Source organism: Galeopterus variegatus, unplaced genomic scaffold, assembly GCF_000696425.1.
Source record: "Galeopterus variegatus unplaced genomic scaffold, G_variegatus-3.0.2 Scaffold1313, whole genome shotgun sequence".
Lineage (NCBI taxonomy): Eukaryota > Metazoa > Chordata > Mammalia > Dermoptera > Cynocephalidae > Galeopterus > Galeopterus variegatus.
The window spans coordinates 228,047-238,036 of record NW_007727424.1 but is presented as its reverse complement, the minus strand read 5'-3'; the positions used below and the strand labels follow the sequence as shown (position 1 = coordinate 238,036).

The 9,990-nt window shown below is 41.9% G+C and overlaps 1 long non-coding RNA gene across 1 annotated transcript; it reads right to left on the bottom strand.

Moving 5' to 3' along the window:
- Positions 1-3,110: 3,110 nt before the first annotated feature.
- LOC103593273 lies at positions 3,111-3,659 on the bottom strand. The gene is made up of 2 exons (XR_550733.1): positions 3,574-3,659; positions 3,111-3,299 (listed from the first exon to the last, which is right to left on the bottom strand). It is a non-coding gene; the product is annotated as an uncharacterized LOC103593273 (long non-coding RNA).
- Positions 3,660-9,990: the final 6,331 nt, after the last annotated feature.

Genomic DNA, 9,990 nt, shown 5'->3' with positions numbered 1-9,990 from the left:
TACACATTAGCCTCGTCCACTAGTTTACAAGTTTCCTAACAGCTCTAGGCTGAGTTTTTTTCACTATACCTTAGCCAACCATTCAAGCAATTATTAAGAGCACTGTATCCTCTAATAAATGACTAGATTCTCTGCATTTTACCTTCTTCAGAACTCTGAGACTATTTCATTTATTTTCTTTTCCATAACAACTTAAGTCTAGGCAGGAACAACTGTGTTTCAAAACTTAATCATTATAAGCTTCTATCCTGACTCTGTGCCATCTCTCTCATCTTTCCTAAACTCCATTTTCAAACTAGGAATTAGTGGCTTTAAGTTTGAAATAGATTCAAACCACTCCCTTACTAATAACATTTCAGAAGATTCCCACAGCCCTAGAATATAATCCAGAGTACGTCATTCCCCATGTTCTAACCCTGATCTCCAATCTACCTCGCACCCCTCTCTCTCCCTGCTTTGCTTCAGCTAACTCCCTTCCCTGAGTTCAAGAAATATGCGAAGAAATATACGAAGCCCTGGGGCTGTTCATCTGGCTCAGTTGGTTAGAGCAAGGTGTTATAACACCAAGGTCAAGGATTCAGATCCCCATACCAGCCAGCAACAAAGAAAAGAAATAATATACTAAATATTCTGGGATTTCGCTCAGGATATTACCTTAACTGAAATGTTCTTTCCTACTGTACACCTCCTCACTCTAGTTCAGAGACCTAACTAGTTAAATCCTACTTGTGCTTTCACTCTCAATTTAAGTATCAATTCCTCCCAGTATGTCCTAGTCTCTGTTATTAAAGCATTCTTTTTTTTTTTTTCGTGTCCGGCAACGGATAGCAACCCTCAGTGTCGCGCCCGTACCGGACCGGGACCGGCAACAGGATCGTAACCCTCGATGTTGCCTCCGCACCTCGCTCAGCCAGTGAGCAGGAACCGGTCTGTATGTGGGATCCGAACCCTCAGCAGGAGCGCCGCCGCACTTCCCAAGCAGCGCACTGTAGCAGTGCGCTACTGGGCCGGCCCTTTTTTTTTTTTTAAGCATTCTTAAATCCATATAACAAACTAGCAAATACTCATTTAAAATCTGTCCTCCTAAACAGACTGTTAAGTGCCATGGGGAGAGCATGATGTGTTTGGATAGTCATTGTTTCCCTATCCCCTGGCAGAAAGTCACTAAATTTAAGGAATTTAATGTAGCAAATACTCATTTAAAATCTGTCCTCCTAAACAGACTGTTAAGTGCCATGGGGAGAGCACGATGTGTTTGGATAGTCATTGTTTCCCTATCCCCTGGCAGAAAGTCACTAAATTTAAGGAATTTAATGATTTGTGAATTGTCATACAATATCCATTCCCCACAAAAATGTTATAGTATAACTAAGCACAAATAGAAGGCATGCAAAAACAGAATTACAAAGCAAAAATTACATAACACTCAGATAAAATGTCTCCCCTCACTAAAACATTAACCAAAACACTGGACTGTATATTCGAGTATTCTTACTAACCATGATCATAGACAAGGTATTGATACTCTTTTTGAAAACAAGTGTCTTGTACTTAAAACTGAAATCTGTTCCTTATTTTTCTGCAGAATAATTTCTGAACGAGGTTAACAAAAGTTGATTCAGAAAGTGCCAAATGGTACAAGATCTGGAGAAGGCAAAAAATTTAATATATGGCAAAATTACATGTACATTTGCTCTTTGACCCTGACATCCAACCTTAAAAGCCTAAGCTGAAAATGCACCTCCACATGTGAAAAAAACACATAGAGAAGTTTATTCGCTGCAGGTTACTCAGTATGCTAAAAACAAATGAGTAGAAAGGTTGCTGGGGGACAATATATATCAACCTGCAAATTACTTCCTTATTCAAAAGGGAAAGTCTACTTTTAAAACAGAGTGCTCTGATGATCACTACCTTAAGCAACTATCAAACTCAGTATCACTATACTGACAATAGAAATGTACATCTTCCTGATAAAGTGAAATTGGAAGTACACATTATCACCTACAAAATATTTTGCAAATGATGTGTTGCAGCTTCCAGACTAGGTGTTGGAAAATCATGGCTCACAGGCCTGTTTTCGTAAATACGGTTTTAAGAGAACAAAGCCATGCCCATTGGTTTACTACACTCTATGACTGCTTGCCCACTATAAAGACAGAGCAGATTAATTCCAGACTTTACTGACCACAAAGCAAACCACTTTCTATCTGAACATTTTCAGACAAAACGTGTACTAACCTCTCCTCTGAACACAATTATCACTTTACAGGAAACACAAGAAATAGAGGAATTATTTAAACATATCATGACAATACAATCAGAAACACTACAACATGTCACTTTCTAAAACAATATGTGGGCTCTGCAGAAAGTGAACTTAATGGAAGAAAAACAGCAACTACAGCTGGAACAAAGAGATTGAAATAGGTAAACAAATGCAATGCAGAAAGCTCGAATGGATCTTAGAGCCCAGAACACCCCAAATCCTGTTTTGGAACAACGAAGAGAACTTCGTTTTTGTTAGAGTAGATACTGCATGATGTTACTGTTTTTTATTCCGTTGGTTGCCTAGTAGTATTTTGCTTTTGGTAGGACAATATCCTTAACTCTAAGAAATGTATTAAAGGTCAAATATCACGTCTACTATGTATTTTCAATTTACTCACTATCAAATAATTCACTGTAAAATATATTTATCATCTGGGGAGAGAGCAAACATGCAAAGTGGTAAAAATTGGTGAATCTACTATAACGGGTAGTGGATGTTCCAGTCACCAACACATTTAAGGTTTTTCAAAATGAAAATGTGGGGGAAAGTACGCTTAGTCCAACAATCCTGTTAACGGCAAATTCAATTACTCTAGGACGTGTCATAAAGCCTCCATTCTTTCTTCCTGGAGGACCTTGTTTTTAAGCCGCATGGGGATGTACTTCAGGTAAAGAGAACGGCTAAATATTCTCAGTTTTCTTTAATGGAAAGACTTGCGACCCACGAACGTTTATATTCACATACAGAACTATGCACGTCCTGGACACCTAAGAAAGTACCTTTATAATTTCTACCTCAAAGTAACGGTCAAAAATAAAATAAGACACACAAAGCCAGATTCTCAAATGAAATATTCATTTGCATAAGAAAAGGAAAGAAAATTTTAAAAAGGAAAGGAAGCGGCCCTTCTAGAACCAACTCTGCTCCAGAGCTCACCGGAACTCTCAGGAATCGCCAAGTCCTAGAAGCGGGAGGACTCCTGGGACGGAGTCAAGATGACTCGAACGGCGCAAATTCTCTCTCCCTGCTGGATAAAATCACAAAGGTTACTCTGGAGACCTTTGAAAAGAAGACCCCAGAGCATGAAAACACCCCGCGGACGCGCCACTTCCACTCCCGACCCGGCTCCCGGCGGGGACGAAGGCTCGAGCGGCGTCTCGGACATGGCCGCGCCGGAAGGACCCGCGGACGCGAGCGGAGCGGGCCAGGCCTCTCTAGGGAGGCCCCTCGGTGGCCCGGGTCACACCCGTCCTTCAACATCCCCCTTCTCCCCCAAGCTGCCCCCTTCACGAAAAACTCACAAAGGCCCTATGAACCCACGAAGAGGAAGGCGAAAGAGCTCCCAGGCGCACAGAGTCTGCCCCGGGAGAGGACAGAGCGCCGCCGACGTCACTTCCGCTTCCTATCTCCTGCTGGGCGGGGCTCCAGAGTCTGCGCAGTTCTGGGGCTAGAGGCAGAAACCACCCAGGGTGCAGGGCGGAGTACTATGTTGCCATGTTAGTATATCCAGTTTGGGGGGGGTGGGGTGCCGGTGGCAGCTGACCGGGTACAGGGATGAACCCTGGACCTTGGTGTTATCAGCACCATGCTCTAACCAGTTGTTGCAAGTTAACATGACGGACTCCATCTTTGTCCCAGTTGTAAAAACAGCTAAATGCATTTCTACACTCTATAGCTCTGTGGTCACAAGCCTGTTCCTGTGTTAGCAAGAAAACCGCAGACTGCCAGCTCTTTCCTGTGTAGGAAATAGCTGCTCTCTAAAGCAGACCCCTCCTCAAGTAACCACACTTCCTGCCTTTGCACCCAGGTGTGATGAAGACCCTTACCCAAAAAGGCCTCTTTACCTAGTTTTAACTCACAGCCACAGTAACCTAGTTAACTATCTATTAGAAGACCCCCAATTTAGGAAACTCTGCCCGGAGACCAGCGGAGGAGCCAATAAAAATGGCTTAACCTGCTTATCCTGGCTTCTGTAAACCAGCTTGCTTGCTCTTGCAGAGCATCCTGTATGCCAAACAGGATGTGGTTTATACCTATAAAAACTTTCCCCTAATGAGGCTGGGGGCTGCACTCTATCCAGACTGCCTGGGGAGACAGCCGACGGCCTGCAAGAAAAATAAACCGTCCACAACCCCCAAGTATTTTTGTGTGGTGTCCGCCTTATTGGGAACTGTGCCTCACAACACAGTGAGCTACCCGGTCAGCCCAGTATTTCAAGTTTTGATGTAAAAAGCATTTAACTTTCAGCCAAAAGAATTTGTTGTTGTTATTGTTGTTGTTTTAAATAATTTCTGGGTTTCCTGCCTTGCTCTAAAAGTCTCCTCACACTTTGGATTACTTGAATACTTGCAGATTTCCAAATGTTCTGTTGAAATGTATTACTTTTTAATATATTTATATATTTTATTTTGTTTTATCTGGGGGTGGGGGGCTGGCCTGCACAGGGATTGAACCCCAGACCTTGGGTCAGTTTCTAGACCATTTTGTGTCAGTAATATATTTCCTCATGCCAATATCAATGTCATACTCCTTTGATTTCAGTAGTTTTATGTCATTTTAGTTATTTATTTTTAATTTTTTATTGTTGTTTTAATATTTAGCAGGAAAAATGCAGTCATAGCTAATGTTTCTTGCCTATTACTTCTCTACACACTTCACAGACATTAAATTTTTAGTGGTCACAATGATGTTGGTACTGTCATGATTTTCTCTTCTGTTTTTTGGAACAGCTTTATCAAGGTATATTTCAAATAGTATACAACTAATCAATTATGCTATACAATTTAATCTTTTTTAGTATATTGTAGAGCTAGGGCTGAGTCTGGAGCTCACAGACCTGTTGAGCCCATTGTCCAAACTGGGTCACAAACCCTTCACACGCAGGTCTACGAGTTAGGTAACAGGAAAAAGGTCCTTGGAGCTGTGGTTGAAGTAGTAATAAGCTTTATTCAGCACACACACTTAAGAGCTAGGCAGTGAAAAAAGAAACTGAGCAGCTGCTGGCAAAGTCCAAAGAAAAACTGGGCGCACTATCCAGTGCGCCACCGGGCCGGCCCAACATGCTCTATTTTTAGATGTGAGCTCTCCCCACTGGGGTTCAGAGCCAGTGTGCTGCTTTCACAGAGAAGCACACACAAGAATAGCAACAGGCTAAAAATACACGGGAATTAATCAGTGATATGCAAACAATCGCCAATACTATTTTAGATCTTCAGTCCCAGTTAGACTCCTTAGCAGGGGTAGTACTGCAAAATAGAAGAGGGTTAGACCTACTAACTGCCGAAAAAGGAGGCTTGTGCTTGTTTTTACAGGAAGAATGCTGCTTCTACGCAAATCGCTCGGGCATCGTCCAAGACAAAATCAAGAAACTTCAAGAAGACTTGGAAAAAAGACGACAAGATCTCCAAAATAGCTTCTTTTGGACGGGCTTCAATGGGCTTCCTCCCCTATCTCTTACCCTTCCTCGGTCCCCTCCTTTTACTTCTAATGGTAGTCACTCTGGGACCCTGTATTCTTAACAAACTTATTCAGTTTGTACAAAAGAGGCTTGAAACCATTCAACTTATGAATGTACAAGTTCATTATCAGCGCTTGGCCCCTCAAGATCCCCAAAGTTACGACTAAGTCTCCCCATCAGGCTGTGTGAGCTCCCAAAGACGGGTAAGACCCTGGCAAATCCAGGGCAACCTAAGACAGGGGCCACACCCAAAAAATTATCACAAGCTGTGTGATGCTCAATGACGGGTAAGATCCAGACAAACCTGGACAACCTAAGACAGAGGTCCCACCCCGGCATACAAAAACAAAAGGGGGAGATGTTGGGCATAACTTTGCGCGCATGCGCCCTGACGCGCACGGGTGCCAGTTCATGCGCTCCGCGGCCACCATTTCACTAGCGCTCAATGGCACGTAGCTGCCAGCCTCGCCCTTCCGGGTCGCAGTGATTCAGCAACTTTAGTTCCGTATTCGCGTAAAGCCTCCCCACCACCTCACCCTATCCTTTTAAGCCCTTCTTATTGGCTCTTTGCTTGATCTCTCATATCAAAACCCGCCCTGCCCTTTTTCCCTATATAAGCTGTGCCGCCCTGCAAATAAACGGAGTTCCGGCTTTGACCACTCTCCTGGCTCGGTGGTGTTCTTTCTCGGCCCCCGGGGAGGAAGGTCCTGGGGGGGGAAGGGCCGTGCCAGCGACACTCATCATCCCGCTCAGCCCCACAAGGGACCCCCGGTTGGACCGAGGTCTCTTCCCGCTCGGTTTTGTCGGCCTCTGGCTCAGGGAGGCCCGACATTTAACATTTTTAGGAACTACCAGACTGTTTTGCAAAGGGGCTGCACCATTTTACATTCCCACCAGAAATGTGGGAGGGTTTCAATTTCTTCATGTTTTTGCTAACACTTGTTATTTTCTGTCTTTTTCATTATAGCCACTCCAGTGGTGTGAAGGGATATTATGATTTTCATTGGCATTGCCCTAATGAAGTGATATTGAGCATCTTTTCATGTGCTTTTTGGTCAGCTGTATATATTCTTTGGAGATGTTCAAATCATTTGTCCCTTTTAAGATTGGGTTGTTTAATCTCTTTATTGTTGAGGTCTGAGTGTTTTTCATATATTCTGTATGCAAGCTTTTTTATCACAAATATGATTTGCCAATAATTTCTTGATTATTTTTTAAATATTTTTTTTGTGTGTGGCTGGTCAGTACAAGGATCTGAACCAGTTGGCGGCCATCCCTGGGGTCTTTAAATCCTCTGGAGAATCCAGATATTTTGTTTTACCAGGCAAATGACCCAGTTAGGTTCAACTTGCAAGTTTTAATCAGTATTCTGTGAGGTGTGGTTTCAATGCGAGTTCTGTGTGTGTTCAAAGGCTTTGCAGTACTATTTGTGTCTCTACTATGACCCAGTTAGGTTCAACTTGCAAGTTTTAATCAGTATTCTGTGAGGTGTGGTTTCAATGTGAGTTCTGTGTGTGTTCAAAGGCTTTGCAGTACTATTTGTGTCTCTACCTAGAGGCAAGACTACATTGAAGGTCATCTATTTCATAGCCCAGTTTTCAAGGTCCATGGTATGTCTGACTACTCCTACAGGATTGCCCAGAGGCTACTGACAAATAAATAAAGGCAACAGGCTGTCCATTTAGCTCAGTTAGTTAGAGCATGGTGTTATATATAACACCGAATTCAAGGGTTCCGATCCCTGTACTGGCCAGCTGCCAAAAAATAAAAAATAAAATAAAGGAAAGAAAAAGCTGACATTTATCTCTCTCACTGAGCAGTAGGAAACCCTGTTCCCACTACTTGTACCAGAAATAAAGGGCTTCTTCTGGACATCTCTCTACAGATGACTATGTTCACTTCTGAGTTTTTAGCTGCATTGGGTCCAGGCCAGGTTATATCACAGGAGAGAAAACTGATACACATACTACCTCTTTCGTGGTTCTTTCAAATGTGATTTTTTCCTTCAATCAACCTACTGCTATTAACTTTCATGTTCCTCAAATAACTGCTCTATACATTCTGCCCAGCTGTTATACTGGCATTCCATGGGACACAGGATAAATCGTGCTCACTCTATCTTTCCCACAAGTAGAGCCAATTTTGCCTAGTTTTTGGCTTTTCTATTTTTACATATAAAACAATATAACATGCATGACTTTATATCATTTCTCTGAAAACATGTTTATGAGAAACATCCACGTTATTGCATGTACCCATGTAATAAGCAGGATTCTGAAATGGTCCCCATGACTTCTGCCTCTGCAATGCCTTTGTATATTCCCCTCCCCTGGGGTGTGGGTGGATCTACAGCTACTTTCTAATCAAGATAATATGGCAAATGTAATGGGATGTCACTCCTGTGATTACAGTATTTTATTTGACAACACTCAAAGACTTCTATGGATGTAATTAAGGTTCCTAATCAATGGACTTAAGATAATCAAAAGAGAGAACATCCTGCCAATGGCCTGACCTAATCAAGTGAGCCTCTTCAAAGGTGGTCTAGAGATCAGAGAGTCAAAGCAATAGGAACACTGTCACTCTTGCTGGCTTTGAAAAGACAAACCTCCACAAGAAAAGAAATTTTGCTACAATATGAGGGAGATTGGAAGGACATCCTTCACTATTTGGGCCTCCAGATGAAAATTTGGCCTGGCTAACAACCTGATTTCAGCCTAATGAGTTCCTGAGCACAGAACCTGGCTACGTTGCCTATGTTTCTGGCTTACCGAAACTGTGAAGTAATAAACCTATGTTGTTTTAAGCCACTAAATTTGTGGCAATGATAAAATCTAATCTAACCTGGAAATTATTTTCTTTCTAAAAGAATATTATGTAAAATAAGCATACCATAATTTGTTTTTCCTCTTTTGTATTGAGGGAAATTTGGATTTTTTTCCATGTATGGGTACTTCAAATCAACCTCCAATGAGTAATCTTTTACATTTCTCTTGATGACCATGTATTTTGTTGTATAGGCTGTACATAAGTTCAATTTCAGTAGAAAATGCCAAACGGTTTTTCAAAATGTATTGCTAAAAAAATCACAAGTCCAACCAAGAAACAAAGTGAAAGGAAACAGAGACTTTACCACAGTTGAAAGTACTATAAAGAATTTGTAGCCATTCCTCATATATTATGTCTCTGTGTTTTAATGTCTGTGTGTAGGGGCTGGTCCTGTTCATCATGTGTGTCTATTTATCAGCTTGTATGCTAGCGGCTGTGTCCACAGGTCTGTGAGCTTAGCATTATGTTTCACCTTGTCTGGTTCTGGGTCAGTCTATAAGTCTCTTAGCTGGTGTGTTGGTCAGGAGGTAGGTGATAGAAATGACAATGTTCAAAATTTATTGTATAGGCCGGCCTGGTAGCGCACTGCTACAGTGCGCCGCTTGGGAGTGCGGCGGCGCTCCCGTGGAGGGTTCGGATCCCATATACAGACCGGTTCCCGCTCACTGGCTGAGCGAGGTGCGGGCGCAGCACCGAGGGTTGCAATCCGTTGCCGGACACAAAAAAAGACAAAAAGGAAAAAAAAATTTATTGTATACTTTNCGCTCACTGGCTGAGCGAGGTGCGGGCGCAGCACCGAGGGTTGCAATCCGTTGCCGGACACGAAAAAAGACAAAAAGGAAAAAAAAATTTATTGTATACTTTACAAAAAAGGAAAAAAAAATTTATTGTATACTTCACAAAAAAGGAAAAATACTAATTAAGACTTTTAAATAAAAAACGGTTTATTGTAATGGAGTNTCCACCCCCACACAACTTGTTTACAAAGAATGTGCTGCACCACCCCAAACCAGACCTGAGGTGAGGGGGCCTGACTAAACTACTCTATTTCCTCACATATATTTACAGAGTTGTTCAATCATCACTATTTTAGAATCATTTCATCCCCCATAAGAACCCTTTCCTGTCACAGCTCCCATTTCCCTCCTCCCTTAAATGTCTAGACAACCCCGAATTTATTTTCTGTCTCTATACATTTGCCTTTGGCAGACATTTCACTTGAATGAAATCTTACAATCTTTTTTGAATAGCTCCCTTCACTTAGCATTTTTTCAGCGTTCATCTGCGTTGTAGCATCATTCTGTTTATTGCTGAATCATATTCCATTTTATGGATATACAATACTACATTTTATTTATTCATCAGTTGATAGGTGTTTTAGGTTGTTACCACTTTTGGGGTATTATTACAAGTTTTTATTTCTTTTGGGTAT